This window comes from Gymnogyps californianus, chromosome 6 (genome assembly GCF_018139145.2).
Source record: "Gymnogyps californianus isolate 813 chromosome 6, ASM1813914v2, whole genome shotgun sequence".
Lineage (NCBI taxonomy): Eukaryota > Metazoa > Chordata > Aves > Accipitriformes > Cathartidae > Gymnogyps > Gymnogyps californianus.
This window is the reverse complement of record NC_059476.1, coordinates 2,227,201-2,244,006: the sequence shown is the minus strand read 5'-3', so window position 1 is coordinate 2,244,006 and position 16,806 is coordinate 2,227,201.

Sequence of the window (16,806 nt, the reverse complement as noted above, 5' to 3'; positions counted from 1 at the left end):
CAGATCCCAGCCTCTAATCTGCCATCTGGATGGATGCTACAAAGTTAAGAGCCAGGGACATGCATTTCTCAGTAACTACCTGCTGTCAGCTATTATTTTAAGGATCCTGTGATTTTCTTTTATTTTGACTAGAAAAAACAAGGCAGCTGCAGTAATAAAAAGGCATATCAACTAGTCACTTTCTGGCAGATTTGTCACTGGTGTGGATACAGTAGTGGTATTTTTTGTTAGCAAATGTATACAGTGGAATATAATATTGTAAATCTGTAGTGCGTTCTTCACAAAGAAAAAAAAAAATCCTTTTTAGAACCTTGTATACCAGTCAACAAAATAAAAAATGAAAACGTATTTGTTTTCACCTTATTGTACACGTGTATTATATTTTTCTTTTACAATATTGTCCATTGTGTGCAACATACTTTGTAAATACTGTGTTTGGTTTTAAAAATTGCTACTGTCCTCCAATTTTAGTACAGTTCTGACGGCTGCATGCCCAAGTCCCGGGCTGTAAATATTTGCTGAGAAGAATCAGAGGTTTTATGTTTGGAGAATCTGGAGAATATGATTAACTTTTCAATTAACAATTGAACAATTAACAATTTTCAAATTAATTTATTATAATAATCCTTTGAAAAAACACAGGCAAGAAATGCAATGATGGAAAACTATACTGGACCAAATTAATCCCTTGTGTGACTCTATTTCAGTCAACATAGTTATATCAGCACAAAATGATAATTAATTGTCATTGATATGAGTATGAAGCAACGGATGAGAATAGTATAAGAGTGCAAAAAATGTATACCCAGTTCAGTTTCTGTGACTGTACACAAGAACAAATTGTTCTACTTTCAAACAACTGCCACACGTCATTTTAGATGATAAAGCAATTGTTCTGCTTTTGCATTTTCTTTTTTTAAAAGTTCTTTGATAAAGATCCTGCTTGTAGTTCTCAGTCTGCGGCTGGATTAAATAGTCAAAGAAGTTCTCGTATGATGTCTTTAGGACATGGAAACCCGGTTCCGGGGGCCCGGGGTGCCCACGGCTGGTGGGACATCCCTGCACTGCTGCAGACACGTGTAAGGCCAGCATCCCACGCACAGCCCCGCTACAACCCATCTCACCCGGAGCCTTCTGCAAGGACCACATACTCTGGTTTTGCAGCGCGAAATGATGCTTTGGCCCTAAAAACCAGGAAACCTGCAGCAAATTCACTAGCCCAGCCCCTGAGCAAATGCTTTCCCCTGGTTGCCACGTCCCCCCACCCACCCCAAACGCAGAAATCTCCCTTGGTGCGTACCCGCCGCAGCCCCCTCCCTCTGCCATGAGCTCCCATGAGCTCATCCTGGTGCCCGTGCTGGAGGTGATGGAGATCATGGACTGTGCAAACATCCACCTCCCAGATCCCCAGCGCCTCATGGTCCATGGGGCTACCGCAGCCAAAGCCATGTTCAGCAAGCAGTGCCGCAGCTGTAGGTAGGATGCTTCAGGGGATTGTAGTGAAAAAGGGAAAATTGTAACTCAGTATTTAAAATCTTGCTGAAATATGTAACGTGCCAACTGACTTATGCACAGATAATCTCTTTAAGCCAGGTTTTTCCCTATTCTGAGTTTCCCTGAAACGTTTTTTCATTCAATGAGTGTTGAGTTCCAGAGACTCCCAGCAAGGGGAAGGCAGGGACGTGGGAAGGGGACTCTCAGGGCCCCTCATTCATTGTCGCTGTGATCTCCAACGAGCTGGTGGTGGGTTCAGAACCTACCTCTGCGTTGGTTAAGGCCAATTTTCATTTCCTGCTGCTCTTTTTTCCTGAAGAGAGGCTTTTTGACGAGCTCAAATGGAGGAACTGATTTCTCGCTTACGGCTGATGAGTTCTCACTAACGATCAGAGAGTGCTGCATACTTTGGGATTTGATTTTGGTAAACATGCACAATTTAGATGTTTATTCAAAAGATTCAAATCTCATCAGTCTCTGAGACAGTTATGACAGCTACAAAAAAGTGGACAAATTGTTGATGGTTGAGGAGCAATCAGGGTGTACAGTGTTTAATGAATTAAATTTTAATAGTACTTTCAGATGATTCAGAGCCATCCGGTTTAGATCTCAGATAGCACATGGCATTATCTGATGGCTGTTACTCTTGTCCTCTTTGTCTTCTTCCATTTCACTTGCTTTGTCTAGTTTTCAATTAGACAGCAAGCTCTCGAGGGCTGGTACCATGCCCTGTGTAATTCTGTGTAACTCCTTGTACCTCTGATGCAAATTAGAACAACTGAGCCCAAAAGAAACAACTACTGGGGAGAATTGATGTGTTTTTTAAAGTCTGAAATAGGAATATTGAAAGACTTTTTTATGAGATTCCTTGCACTTATATTTTCATACCGTAATCAATGAAAATAATTTGAAAATATTAAATGCAAATTCTTCTGTGAAAAATGACTATAAAAGTAGCACCGTACCACTCCACGTTCCTGGACTGCAGACCAAATCTGCTCCACTGACAAATTAATGGATTTTTATTTCTAAACATCAGCCCTGTAAAAGCCAAGCTCAGATCCGAAAACAGCACTGGTGCTGGCTTGTGCAGCACGTGCCACCGGCAGCGGCGAATGAAGATCCTCATTGCAACGGACCGGCTATCGTTTGCTGTCCTCTTTATATAGATGGGCACACGTGGGCATGGGCTGAGGTTTACCCAAGATCACAGAATCAGTTTGCAGCAGATCCACAAGTAAAACCCAGATTTCTTCATTCCTGCTCCACTGTCCTATTTCTGGACCGTGCAGAGTCGTACACAAACTGCAACACAAAGTCAGACCTTGGGGAGTTTCAGTTGAAATGATGAAACACGGATTCACCAGAAAGCCCAAAGGAAGGATTAACTTTCCTGTTTGTTTATTTATTTCTTCACGTATTGAAGAACAGGATCTTTAGTACGGCATGGCAAATGGCAAACAATTGAAAGAAAATCTTCAAAAGGGTAACACTGTCTGTAATGCCAATGCTGTGATGAGTGGTACCTGCCAGAATCTAATCTGGACATCCAATCTGGGGAAGACTTATGCATCTCCAAGTTGTCATAAACCAGATTTTACAGGTAGAAATACAAGTTGCTCCCTGAAGATGCTTTCATTATGCTTAGTAAAATCTGTGAAGGTTCCTATGCAGTTCTGGATACTTACGAACGGTTTTACCAAGATTTCAGTGCAGACAATTATTTCCTATGTCCATTATAACATTGTCCTTATTTGTTAAAGGATGCTTTTAGCAGTTCTTAGAAAACTCTGTCATTGCAGTAGTCCCAGCTGCAGATATTGGGACAGCTTCTCCAATCCGCTAAGGCAATTTGATGCTCATAATTGGCACTTATTGGTCTGAGAGTAGCATAGTCAGTGGCATCTCCTCTGTTGTGCTCGAAACCCCTGCCAGAAGAAAGTGGGCAGAAGCAGAGATACGGCTTCTTGTGCAGGTCCCTCCCGAGAAGAGGTGGGCTACAGGCATGCCAGGAAAATTCGGAGACAGTGGCAGTTGGAGCATAATGAAGCAAGGAGATGGTTGTGAACAGCAGGTCTAATATTTCTAATTCCAGCTGCTATAGCAGCCACCGGGGTTGGCCTCCAAGACCAACCTCCCCACTGCTAGCGCAGCCCGGGCGTATTGGACAAGCAAATGTCAAAGCAAAATATATAATTAGGTTATTCCCACATCTTCATCACACATCTCACCCATCCCTGTGGCCGCTACAGGGGTAGCTATAATTTACACAGAGAAGATACACCTTGGCAACAATAAAAGGAAAAGCCTCATTTCTTTCTCTTATGCTTATACAAGTCACGAGTGACTCTCCAACTATATTTCAGCAACTAAATGAAAAATAAGGTTTAAACTGAATTCTGATAGCAATAGGATTACAGTTGAAACACCGAGAGAACTATGTAAACATCACTGGTAGTATCTGTAAATCCGAGTGCTCTATAAGTCAATCTTCACTCAAATGTGCTCAGTTCAGTTGCAGTTAAGATGAACTCAACCTTGAAGTCTTGTCAGACATATAGACTTGAGCGTACTGGATTTGCGTACGTGTAACTGAAGCCAAATGTCGGCCCCCCAGCTCGCAGCATTTCTGAAGTGTGTGGGCGTACAATCGCCAACAGAGCTGGCCAGAGACCTTCTCAAAGGTGCCTTTGACAGAAAGTGGCTATCCTATAGAAGAGAAATTTTCTCCCCTTTGCCTAAACAGTTTTCACTGTGGAAAAAAAAAGGCCTCCTCATATTTTAAAATCTCTTGGAAAAGCCTATATATCCTTGATTCATAGGATTTTGGGTTTTTTGAGAAAAGTATATAATCAAAACATCTAAAACAAGCACACGTTATCACTTTAAAAATACTATCTGTTTTTAATGCTTTCTTTGACTTCCTAGAGAGCAGACCAGCTTAAGACCTCTTACTCCACGTAAAAAATACGTGGAGCACTTAGAGAGGCAGCTTGTTTGCGCTTTGCTGAAAATATCACGTCTGAGCAGAGAGGTTTTGGTGAAATGTTGCAGTCGGCAAAGTTCTTGCTGGGTCATTTCACCGAAGTGATATTTAGGTGTAAACGAGAGGATGCATCAGTTTGCGGGAGAAGGTTACGGCTGGATTCACCTTTCTATTGCGGTCCATCCACCCTGAGAAGCAGACAGCGATGGGCAGCACCCGCGTGCACCGGCTGCCAAAACCAGCCAGTGGTTTGCTGGGAGGCTCGGCAGCAGCTTAAGTCCTGCCATTAGGCTTTCCAAATTGCAACGAGTTTATTCTGGGCAGGAGAAGAGCAATCTGCATGCTTTATTTATTCTTTTCAGTGCTGTCAAAAGATCATTCCTTTAGAGGGGGCATGAGGGTTCAAATCCTTGCATGGAATGTTAATCTTCAATATGAAAGAAAACGTAGGATTAGTTAGTATGAAATTCTGCTAATAGATTAAAAGACTCTCTTGCAACCTTTTAAGGTTATTTATTAGTAATTTATTAATACAGTTAGAACAAATACGACTGTTGTTTTCAGAATTCATTTTTCAGGCTGCAGACTTATACCAGATGACACTCGGGCTCCGGCTCTTTGGGAATACACATCAAACCCTGGTTCATAATTTATGTAATGACATATACTTGGACACTGATTAGCTACCTTATCAGCCCTGTAATAAAGGAAGCATAACCCCTAGTTTATCATTCATTTATCTGAAGTCATTTTGAATAATATCACAAGATTGTAATGTAATCATTATGCTGTACAGCATGTGTGGGCCAGTACACTACACTGTCAGTGTCAGAGGACTGTCATAGTTCATACTACTTAATTTGCTCACTTCTTACACATTTATGAAATTGGAGTCAACAGTCTGGTGGAGCAGTAATATTCCGGGCAAGAGACTTACACAAATTGTTAATAGGGTGTTCAACGGGAGTGTGAAGAAGCACGAGACAAGACAAAAACGGGTTTCGTGGTGGAATTGAACGGGTGGTCAAGGAGCAGGTTGAATTTCCCTCGACGTCCTCCATCCAAAGTACCCGCAGACTTTGTTGACGCTTTCTCTGGGCGTGAGAATGACGTTTCCCTTTAGACAGCTTAAAAGCCCTCTGCAAGGCAACGGGATTTCTTCATTGTCTGTAAAGCTGGGAGATTTCCTGAATCAATCGTGGAGCTCGCAGTGAGGTCTACAGGCAGAATAAACGCCGGCGTCTTGCATCTCGCTGGCTCTGGAGAGGGCAGAAGGCAAGGGGCGCATGAGGAGATCTTGCAAGCTCAAGCACAGCCTCGTCCTTCTTCCCGGGGCTGCTCGTGGGTTTATAACCAGCTTTCACAATATTTTATAGTTTTATTTTGGAGTCTGAGTTTTTGGGACTGGTGTTAATTCAGGGTTTCAGCTTTCACTTTCGGAAAAGGGTTCTAGCCTTTGTGGGCTAGGAGACAACTTTGGAAACGTGAGCTGGTAGTGTCCCAAAGAATCAGAAAAAAATCACTGTATTTATATATATTTACATACATTTATGCTGGTCTCATGGCATTCAGTGCCCAGCTTTCCATTTTTTGAGTATCTGAGGTGCACAAGACCTGTAAGATTACAGCAAAACCTAGCAAGTCTTACCCAGAACAGGAGGCAGAAGCGAAACACCAGCAACGATGGCTCAGTACCTGCTCGTCACCTGGCCCCGCCAGGCTGTAAGCTACATTTACGTCCTCTCAAGCCTTAATTTCACGGATCTGGCCAGATCCCTGCTGTCGGCATCCTGCGGCAGGGTGCGAGCTGACAATATATGGGAAGAGGAGAACAAACAGCAGGTTAGCGTCCAAGGATGAGAAATTGAGGATTTGGGGGACTGTTCCTGCAGCTGGCCAGGGGCAGGCGGAGGGGGGCCCCGACGCTGCCCGGATGGTGCCGTCGCGGACCCGCAGCCCTGACAGATGAGTGGGGCTGATGGATAGAAAAGCTGGTGACAAGTTGCACGGAGATAATGATTGCTGGGCAGCAGGAGCCATTAGGGTGTCATGGAAAAACCCCAAGATTAATGAACAGCGCAAGTTGGATAAGTAATGAAAAAAAGGGAAGGAATGGAAAGAGTAGCATAATGTTTATTTTAAGATAATTAATCAAAAGAAGCGAATAATTAAAGCTGCAGTTATTTCCTGACATCAGTTTAATGAAATTATAACTGCAAAAAATAAAGTAGAAATAAAACATAGCGCTGAGCATCAGTCTCCCAGTGGAAAGAGTGGAAGGGCCCCTCCAGCCAGCCCCAGCAGAGCTATCGGATGGATGATGTGAAATGTCTTTTGCTTCTGTGGTTGCCAAACAGATCCGCATGCCATCCTTTGGAGCACTACTGTTCATCCGTCAAATATAAATAATTATTTCACGAATAAAGATTAAATGTTTACTGTAAAAACAATTAAATTTGTCTCTAGTACTTTTTAATGTAAGACAGTAAAAGCAAATGATTTAATCATCAGTCTTGCATCCAACAGTTATTCACTACAAATGTAATTCTATTTAAAATTTTATTTCTATTAGAATTAAAACGTATTCCACAGCGCCACATTCCTCCACAGATTTCTTGGCAATCAGAAACTCCTCAATAAATTTTGACACTTGAGTTCAAAGTTGATGTTAAAAAGAAATGATACTCAGCACAGAGAGCAGCAAATTAGCTTTGAATACAGAAGAGGGGATGGGGTCAGTGGGGGGGCGGTGGGATGACCAGGGCCTCGCAGGGCACTACCACGCTGTAATTCCTGCGGCGATCACACTGCGAGCGCTCGCTTTGTTAGTAGCAGATGCGTGATGAAGATCAAATGATATTAAACGAGCGTGATTGCATCAAACCCGGTCTGAAGGAGACGATGCAAAAAAATAAAAGGAGCGTGCGATGCCCCGCACAGCTGGAATAGCTATGTAACCGCATGCAAAAATGGGAATAAACCTGAAATAGGGATCGTCAGCTGAGAACCACATGGTACATAAAACAAGCCAGGCCTCCTCTGAAAGACTGAAAATTTAAATATGAATGAAACTTCTGAAATTCTGCTTCGTAAAAAAAAAGAAGTCTTAAGATTGCAAGAAACAATTCACACTTCAAACAGATTTTATTACATTCTGAAAATAACTAATGTGTCAAATAAAAATGAGCAAAAGACAAAGGCAGCAATACGTGCAAAGCTGCCATAATCTCGTTCAAAATACTGCAAAACATCACTACAATTTACAAATTAAATACACCTAAACCATAACGTAATCTGGAGGGTTTTGCAAATTTCATAGCAGAAAGAGAAGCCAAAATTGGGATAAAAAATATTCTTTTCTCATTTGTGCAATGGCTTACACCATTGTAAGGTTTTTCTTCCTAAGGTAAAGTCATTGACAATTCTTGCTATAGAAATGAGTTAGCAATATCTGGTGGCACTCTTGTACGTCTGGTGTCACAACAACTTCACTTAAAATATTATATGAAGTGAACTTTTTCACAACCTGCGACCAATCCAAGTGCTTAATTGGAGAACAGTTCAGCTTCAAAGGGCATTTATTCCCTCAAGGTACAAAAATAAAGCAGAAAAACATGTTCTGGATGGTTAAAAATTTCAAAGCCTTGCTCAAACACAGCTAAATAAATTAGAAAATCTTTTGAATATTTCTGTATCAGACTTTTTCATTATATCACTCTTGAAGCACTTAAATAACATTCCCTTTTTTCTGTGGATACTTGCAAAAAGTAATTTTTCAAGCATTTATCCATGACCATATTTGCTGTATTGCAAAATAAATAATGTAATATGTGATGTAACTGTAGAAAGAAGCAGACTTTATAAGATGTGATCTAGGCAAGGCACAGATATTAGACCACATAGTTTCAACATTTGCTTCTAAAGGTCTTTGAAAATGTTGTCAATACCGTCTTCTTGAGAGATGCAAGTGCTACAAAGTACAATTTCCTTCAAATTGTACCTTCACCACCTTTACCAATAAAATGCAGGTAAAATTTGAATAACGTGATGTAACTTCAAATAATAATTTATGCCGCACCTCCCATCTGCACATCTTACTCTGTGATAGATAGCGAATTACGTTATTACCTAGCCTTGAATGAAGAGCTCTTGGGAGAAATTACTGGATGCATTCAGGCACCTACATCACCTTCAGCTTGTGCCCAGCACGGTGCAGGACAGTCCCCGCTGCTTTCCCTCCCCGGTAGCGAGCATTCATTGCCTTTGCAAAAGGATCGGTGCCTCCTAATCCTTTCTTGAGCATAGTCCCTCCCTGGGCTCTGATTACTTTTCTTCTCCCCTGTCTATTCTATCATCTTTCAAATTTAATACTGAATTTTTATTTATCATTTTCACTGGGGTTGAGCACCTGTGTTTTCAAATGGAATATAAAACAGATGTGAAATAATTACGATACAGCATTCTTTCACAGGATTGAAGGCACGTTCCTGGCACCTATTATTCTAATTTTGCTCCCTTCTGAGGTCATCTTTTAATTTCATAGTATTCTATTCTTTCTGAAATAGTGACAAACAGGGAAAAAAAATACGCCTGAAGTTTCTCCAGGATCTATTCATGTGACTATGGCACTCGGAGGGGAAGGAGGTAGGTATCTGCTTTACTAATGTACCAGTACGCAGCATAAAAGGTAACAAGACAGCGTTAAAAGCGTGGAGCAAACATTGAGTCAGCTCACAGAGCCTGTGTGTATACTTTTTCCAATTTCAGCTACACACCTAAAATCCTCGCAGTCCAGAAAGGGCGGCCAAATTGTGTTCCTGGCACGGAGAAGCCTGTAAGCCCCAGCCTGGTTTTCAAAAACACTTGCTGGTTTTCAAAAAGTAGGAAGGCGTAAATCACAACCGCTAAAAACATAGACTTTGCTTGCAATTAATCTTTACGGGGATGCTGTCAAGTCCTCAGGATTTTAATTACCGTAAAGTCAAATCTTCTTTTATTAAGCATTCCAGCTGTACTGTGTTTTGCTAAGAGTAACACTCTTCAGCTCCCGCTAATTACCAAATATACCAAATATACCAAAACTTCCATCAAACTCCCAAATACCAATAAAGCTACTCCTGCAATAGCAGCCTCCCCATTATTTCCATTTACCTTTTTTATCTGAAACTTCATCAGATTCCCTCCTCATTGCCCCGTGTCCCCCGCCCCGCCCGCCCCCGGTGCTGCCACAAGCCCCCTCTGGCCCCCCGCTGAGCCTCGGGCGACCTGCTGATGCGGAGATTGTTCCATCCCAACACAGGGAGGCAACGAAGGTGGGATGGACCGGGGCACCCGAGCTGGCACAGCATCCTCCGCCTGGCAGACGGCACGCCGGCAGCCGATACACGACGCCGGGGACGGCTGCCGCTCTTTCCCTTTGCTCCCCAAACTGGCCTCTGTGTAACGTTCTCAAGGGTCCAGCTTTGATGCTGTCTCCGGAAAGTGTCCCAAGAGCAGACCTGACACAAAGCCAAAGCTGGCACTCGACGCTTGACAACACCACTTACCCCTAACTTTAGCGAAGTTGCGTAGGTCAGAATTGGTCACTCAGCGCCACTCGTGCTAGAAAAAGCTGTTGCCCGCTCCTAAACTACACAAATCTGTCTACAGCAGAGGCAGTTCATCCAAACAGTCCTCCGACAGCATGTTTTGCTGATAAACCTATTTCTGATAATATGAGATCTAGTTTCATTAAAAATAATGAAAAAACATTTGATAATATGATGAGATCTATTTTCATTCTAAAAATAGTTCTCATCATTTCTGTTCATATATATTGCAATCTTCTTACGATTCTGATACTGAGTAATTGTTGGTCACCAGCTATAACCATCTCTCCTAGTAGCTTTATTTTTCAGTAGCTGTTCAAGTGGTAAAAAGAAAAAAAAAATAGCCTTACTCTGTTGACTTTAATTTACAATTGCTCATTTACCGTAAGTGACACCCGTAATGCTTCTCGCAGTGAGCTCGATGTGCTCTTACTTAAAGTGGTGAAAGCAGGGAATAGGTTTTGGAAGTGGACATGGTAGCACTGCAGTAAGGCTAATGATTAAGGTTAGAACCAGAACCAGTTAGTTATTTACTATTAGAGATTTTAACACATGATCTATATAGTGCTGCAGTTGCAGACCCAGAAAAGAGCCTGATGACGACGGCACCCTTTTAGCTAAGCGTGTGCTTACTTACCTGGTAGTGCTCTTTTAAAACGGAAATCTTTCTCCAAAACCAAAAGATGATCACAGTTATTCTGCAGCCTGAATTACAGACAACTTTATTCTATCTGCACTAGCACAATGCGAAAAACGCTTACATTGGGCTACATCTATCACATAATTAATCCCAACATTACTACATGAAATCTCATGTGTGATAATATTTTCCGGAAATGTTATGTTACAAAAAGGTCAAATATCATATAATTTTTCTGCTGGATCCTCCTTCGAGCCATGTTTACCCTAAGATATTAGGTTCCAGAAGGCAAAAGGAACAATAGCATTTGAGAGTCCAGTGAATACGGGTTGATTAACTGACACGCAGGTACCTGCCGAGCCGCCGCAGCTGCCGCTTTCGGAGGCGGCACACGTTGGAGGAGGCACAGCCGAGCCTCGGCACAGCCGAGGTGGCTGGGGCAGACAGGCCACCTCCAAGGAGAACAGCATCACTTGAGCCCAAATGTCCACCTCCCCACCAAAGTCAGCCTCTTTGCTAATCCCTCTGCTTTTCCAGGGAGCTTCGCATCCATTCGGAGCTACGGTTGCTCTACCAGGCGTGTGGCCTTACTGAAAGGGGGCTCTAAACATACATGTTAAACCCTAACACTTGCACATTATGGACACAATAGTCTTTTGTCTCTACTATGGTGTGTATATCGATATGAGAGCTACTTCCCAGCAGATCTAGCCCTAAGGGTGGGACAATGCCACTGTACATTTTGCTCATTGCTTTTTTTCCGATCACTGTGTGTCTGCAGTCCTGAGCCTCGCCATCATTTTGGTTTGGGATCTGCCTTTCCAAGGAGAGGTTCAGCACTGGAGTACTAGAGGAGGAAAATATGCTTAAGAGATGTCACCCTCTCATTCTCACCTTTAATTCAACAGCGAAAACTAATACACCAGGCTGCATAATACTTGGATTTGTTTCCCATTCAAAAAAACCCCAAACTCTGCTTCACGGAGGTCTTCTCCAAGTAAAAGCCAAAGTCAAGAAGGGATGACAATGAACCTTATCTAAATTACTCCACTTCCCCCTCTCACCAACCTGTTCTCCCCATGAGAACAGAGGTGCAGAGTAATGCCTCGCGCTGGGAACCTTCAAACGATGGGCTTGATCAACCATTCCCATTTGCTCCTCTGTGAAAACAATAAATAAAACATGCTGAACCAGAACCATCACCTAAATGTCCTGATGATACACCTCCATGACTTCACCTATGGATTTATATGTTATTAACAGGACCTGCTGTATTATTTGTAAACATCATACATCATCCATAGGAAAGCTAAGGCTTACAGCAGGTTAGGCAGCGATTCCTGTCTCCATCCCCACCAGGAAAAAACATTGTGAAACACAACCGTGGATGGAGCTGCCAGCGACCGCAGCCGCTTCAGGCTGCCCACGGGCACACTCCCTGCTCCGGGAAGAGGGATCCTGCCTTGTCCTCCCAAGAGTTGTGCTCTGCAAAGCAAATTGAGGAAAGTAAGGCCCCTTTTTTTAAATTTATTTTATGGATCTGACCCAAAACCTACCGAAAGCGCAGGGAGCATACTGAATTCTTGTGGCCTTTCGCCCCGGTGCTGCAAGTCAGCAACAGGCAGGATCTAAAATAAAACTCTACCTTCCTTATGTGTAAAGATTAAAGTATTGTCGAACCATGAGAAAATGTCCCTTTCATTTCAGTATTGATTAGTCTTTATTGAACATAAACAGTTCTGCTAACTCTGGCTTTGGTGGGGGTTGTTTTGTTTTGTTTAGTTTTGACTTCTTTCATGATTTCAAGTGCCTTTGATGGTAATTTTCATTTTGCTTAACTCAATCAGCTATTGAGAAAATCCAAACTGAGATGCTGAGTCCTTAAAAAGAACCTGTGTTTTTTCTATTCTTTAAAAAGTACTACTGCCCGTATTTACTCTGAACCATCTGCTACATGTCTAATTAAAATATATTTGTAATGAGCTTATTAGTGCACAGAATATGTCCTGAACAGGATGTCAGTCAAGAACCGATTGTTTTGGCAGATAAGATACCTTAAACTCCTATTAGTTTAACAAAATAATGTATCGGTATTTTCATCCTGTATAAAAGCAAACGCAGAGAGGGCAGGCATTCACATACTTTTTGTAATAGTTTCCTCTTCAGCTATGTTGCTGTTCCTTTCTAATATAGAGTCAGATGGCCTCTTATAATTGCAGTATCAAATCTTTGCCTCAGTTTTCAACTGCAGGTGATTTCAAATGATTAAAGATGCACAACAGGGAATAAACAAAAATGCTTACATGCAATTATTTTTAATTAGTATTTGGCTATAAAGTGTGTGCCTTCATAAAAAAGTCTGTTATTCACATAAACATCTGTTACCATACACACAAGGAAACACACTGTAAGTCTGTCATCACATCACCAAAACAGAAAATACTAAGGAAGGCTGGACAGGAAAGCCAACACTTTGAGTTTTTAAACAAAAGATATAAGCATAACTGCCAAAACAGACACTGTACCACACCTTTCAATTAGCGTAGTTCACAATCAAAGGAAGAGCTATTACCAATGGAATTATACTTGAAAATGTTAAAATAGATGGAATTATTCTTTGAAAACAATGGAATCTGTAAGCACAAGACGATTTCAAACTCTTTACTAATTTTGCACCAGCGAACATAATCAAAACGCTTCCTGTTTGCACAGTATCTCTGGGTACTCTTCTGACAACTTTTTTAAATCTTATTTTTGTTCATTATTTAAGCCCCCTCAAAAAAAAACCCTCTGCTGTGGCGTTCGCACATAAATAAACCTGCAATGTTCAGTTCTGGCCTCATTTTACAGAAACCGACTCAGGGACGTTGACATATTTTAAGTAAGCATGCGACAAACAGCAAAGTAAGAGAGATATACAGAGTGATATAAATTAATACCACAATAACTGATAGGTGGAGATAAGGTTGCTCTGCGGAATACCGAGAATAAAATGAAGAGGAGGTGTGAGAGTACCTTGCACATGAATTACTGAATCGGTGGGAATTGCTGAGCTCTGCTCCGAGGAAGCTCTTGGAAATGCCGTGCTGCCGTAACACCTCCAGCAACCGAACTTAACACATTACTTCCACCAACAGAGAAATCTGCAGCATTAACCACGCAACTGAAGAGCCCAAATAACACAGCTCAATTTGCATGAAAATAAAATCAATTGTTTAATTAAAAAGCACACATGACAGTATCTGCCGGTTGTGCCTCGGCGTTATCTATAGTTGGATCTGAGGTGGAAAGAAATCACTGCACCTCAATTGTGGCTCTGCTGGGACCAATAACTAATCATTACAGCAAAGCCAACCTGGGGGTGCTGATCATCAGAAACATGGCTGGAGACACCACATGTAATCCTGACCCAGCACCTTGACCCATTAATTGTGCGCACAAATCTTTCTGCATATCCTAAGAGAGCTCATGTGTCTTAAAATCCTTCCTTCACGAGCTGTTAATGAATGTCCTCTGGGTCTGGCTTCCTATTCAAACCAGTACGCCTTGGCCCAGAGAGAAGTCAAAAGTACCCTCAGAGTTTATAATGGCAAAGATGACCCTCTGCGAGAAAGCAGATCCGAATCTTTTCCAGCTCCCTTTGATTTACAAGCCTTCTCTTGCATATCAGCATTTCATATATCTTCCAAAGTGTCAGAAATATGAAAGTCATACATTACATGCAAAGAATGGCCCAGTTCATTACTATCATTTTATTTATTTAACAAATACGGTATTTAATCAGAAGAAACTGACAGCTACAATTGTTTATTGCAATCATACAACACAACAATAAATAAACATTGCACATTAAGCAGTAGGTAGAAGGATAACTGAAAACATCCCATATAAAAAATTCTTCCTAAGAATTCCTCACTAACGGACAGTATTTGTAAATCTATTGACAAAGAGCTCCAAAAAGATGGAGCAGTAAATAAAACACGTGAGACCAGACAAGGTAGCTTTTGCATTCAGATAAGCAAATTAATTTCTGGGTTGACTCCAGAACAGAACTACACTACTTCCAGTCGGCTTTGAACTAATACAATAACATATTACACACTCACTCGTAAATAATAAAAGCCACGTGAAAGTCTAATCTGCCTTTAAGTGATAACCAATTTTCCATAGCACAAAATGCAAGTCACCGCTTCTGGGTTCACGTCCATGACTTGGGGCAGGGTACGTTGCAACCAACCCTCACCAACCTCCACTTCACCCACTGGCGTAGGGTCCCCTCCCCGGAGAAGCTGGACCATCTTATGGCCTATAGTCCTCAACTTTTTCTTTTTTCCCTTCTCTTTTGCTCAAGTGACTTTCCGTTCTCAGCTTTGTGCGTCCTGACTTAATTGCAAAAAAGCAAGGAAAATGTATCTCCATTTCAAAAGCTTCAGTTTTCACGTCTCCCCCCCGCTTTCTGCAAGCACAAGGCAAGCAGTTTTAGCTTTAAGACACCTCTGCTTTCCTAACTTCAGTGAGAGTTTTGCAAGAGTTAGTGGAGCAGGAGTGTGTCTCAATAACTGTGACAGATGGCTGGGCCTGAGAGAAGAAATAACCATTTTCCTCCTGAAATTTGCTGCAGTGCCATAGCAGGGAGATGCTACCCTTCACCGCGTAGGACTCCCCAGGTTGAGAATAAAGTCAGCACTTTTCTTTATTTCTCTTCTCGTTCGCTCTTCCCTCTGGTTTAAAAGCACCTATCATCCAGCTCTGAATGTTAACATTGAGGGAAGAAGTTTTAACTCCTCGTCCCTTAAGACAAGGCAAACTCTGAAGGAAAAGGTAAACAGATCAATCCCGGCATCCCGGCAGCGCCTGGCCGGGGGGGTTGGCAGGACCTGTGCCAGCAAGCATCGCCTGGGGACGGCAGGGACCCGCCACCAGCAGCACGGACCTGCACAGCCTCCTCACCCTCTGCCCCCTCCAAGGACCGTATTTATTTCTGAACGTACAGGTCCTCGCCATCGCCGGCATTACACGAACAAGCCAAGAGGTTAAGGGTCCTGCGCCAAAGCCCGTCGTGTCCTTTGACACCTAACGTAGAGCGGGGGGACTAATGGCTGCTCAAGAAAGGGCTATTTCTACGTCTACTGCATATTTCTCAAATTTAAACTTTGCGAAGGAATCAGAAAGGAAGGAGGAAAAACCAGATGAAATGGCTATTTCACATGGCTATCCCCCTTCCACATGACAGCCAGATCCAGCGTCCCATTTCCAAATTCCCAGGAAATACAGCTTGGAGGTTTCAGTGGGTGTTAGAAGAGGAAATATTTCATTGTAGGAGCAACCCAAGAGATCAAAGGTGAGGTGGATTGCTGGATCCATAGGATAACTGAGGCTGGCAGGAACTCTAGAGGTCACCCCACCCAACCTCCCGCTCACAACAGGGCTAACTGCACAGCTAGACCTGGCTCCCAGAGACTTGTCAGGTCCAGGCGTGGAAATCCAGCACACGGATGCTCTGTGGGGCATCACCGCCACACCGGGGCAATCTCAGCCATCCCAAGCAGCATCCCCGGGCCCCAAACCCTTCCCCTCCAGCGCTGAACGGCGTGGTGTCGGCACAGACCCTGCCCTGTCCGACTGCCGGGAATGGGAACAGAGCTGCGAGCAGGTCCCTTCCACAAATTATCTTCTTGGACCTAGAAATACCTGCCAGGGAAAGATGTAGATCAGGGACAGACCAAACCACGTCCGTAGCGTTCAACATGTCAAAGGCGAAGAGCCATCAGCGGTTTCAGGACCACAAAATAAATTGACCAGACGGCACTGGGCGACTTCTGGCTCCTGCCACCGACCAGAGGCAGACACCGCATCCCAGGTATGCATTCAGACAACGCTCTCCTGGGGTAAATCAACCGGACAGAGAACACCAACCACATCATGAAATCCCTGAAAAAAAGGCATTAATTATGTTAAAGTTCAGCAAAAGATTAATTATTACGAAAGTTGAAATAACTCAGAATTCAGATAAGACTCTCTTTTAGGCACTTTTAAATACAGCCCCTATTCCAAACCCTGCAAATAACGTGCACCAACCTCGGAGTATACTGGGATAG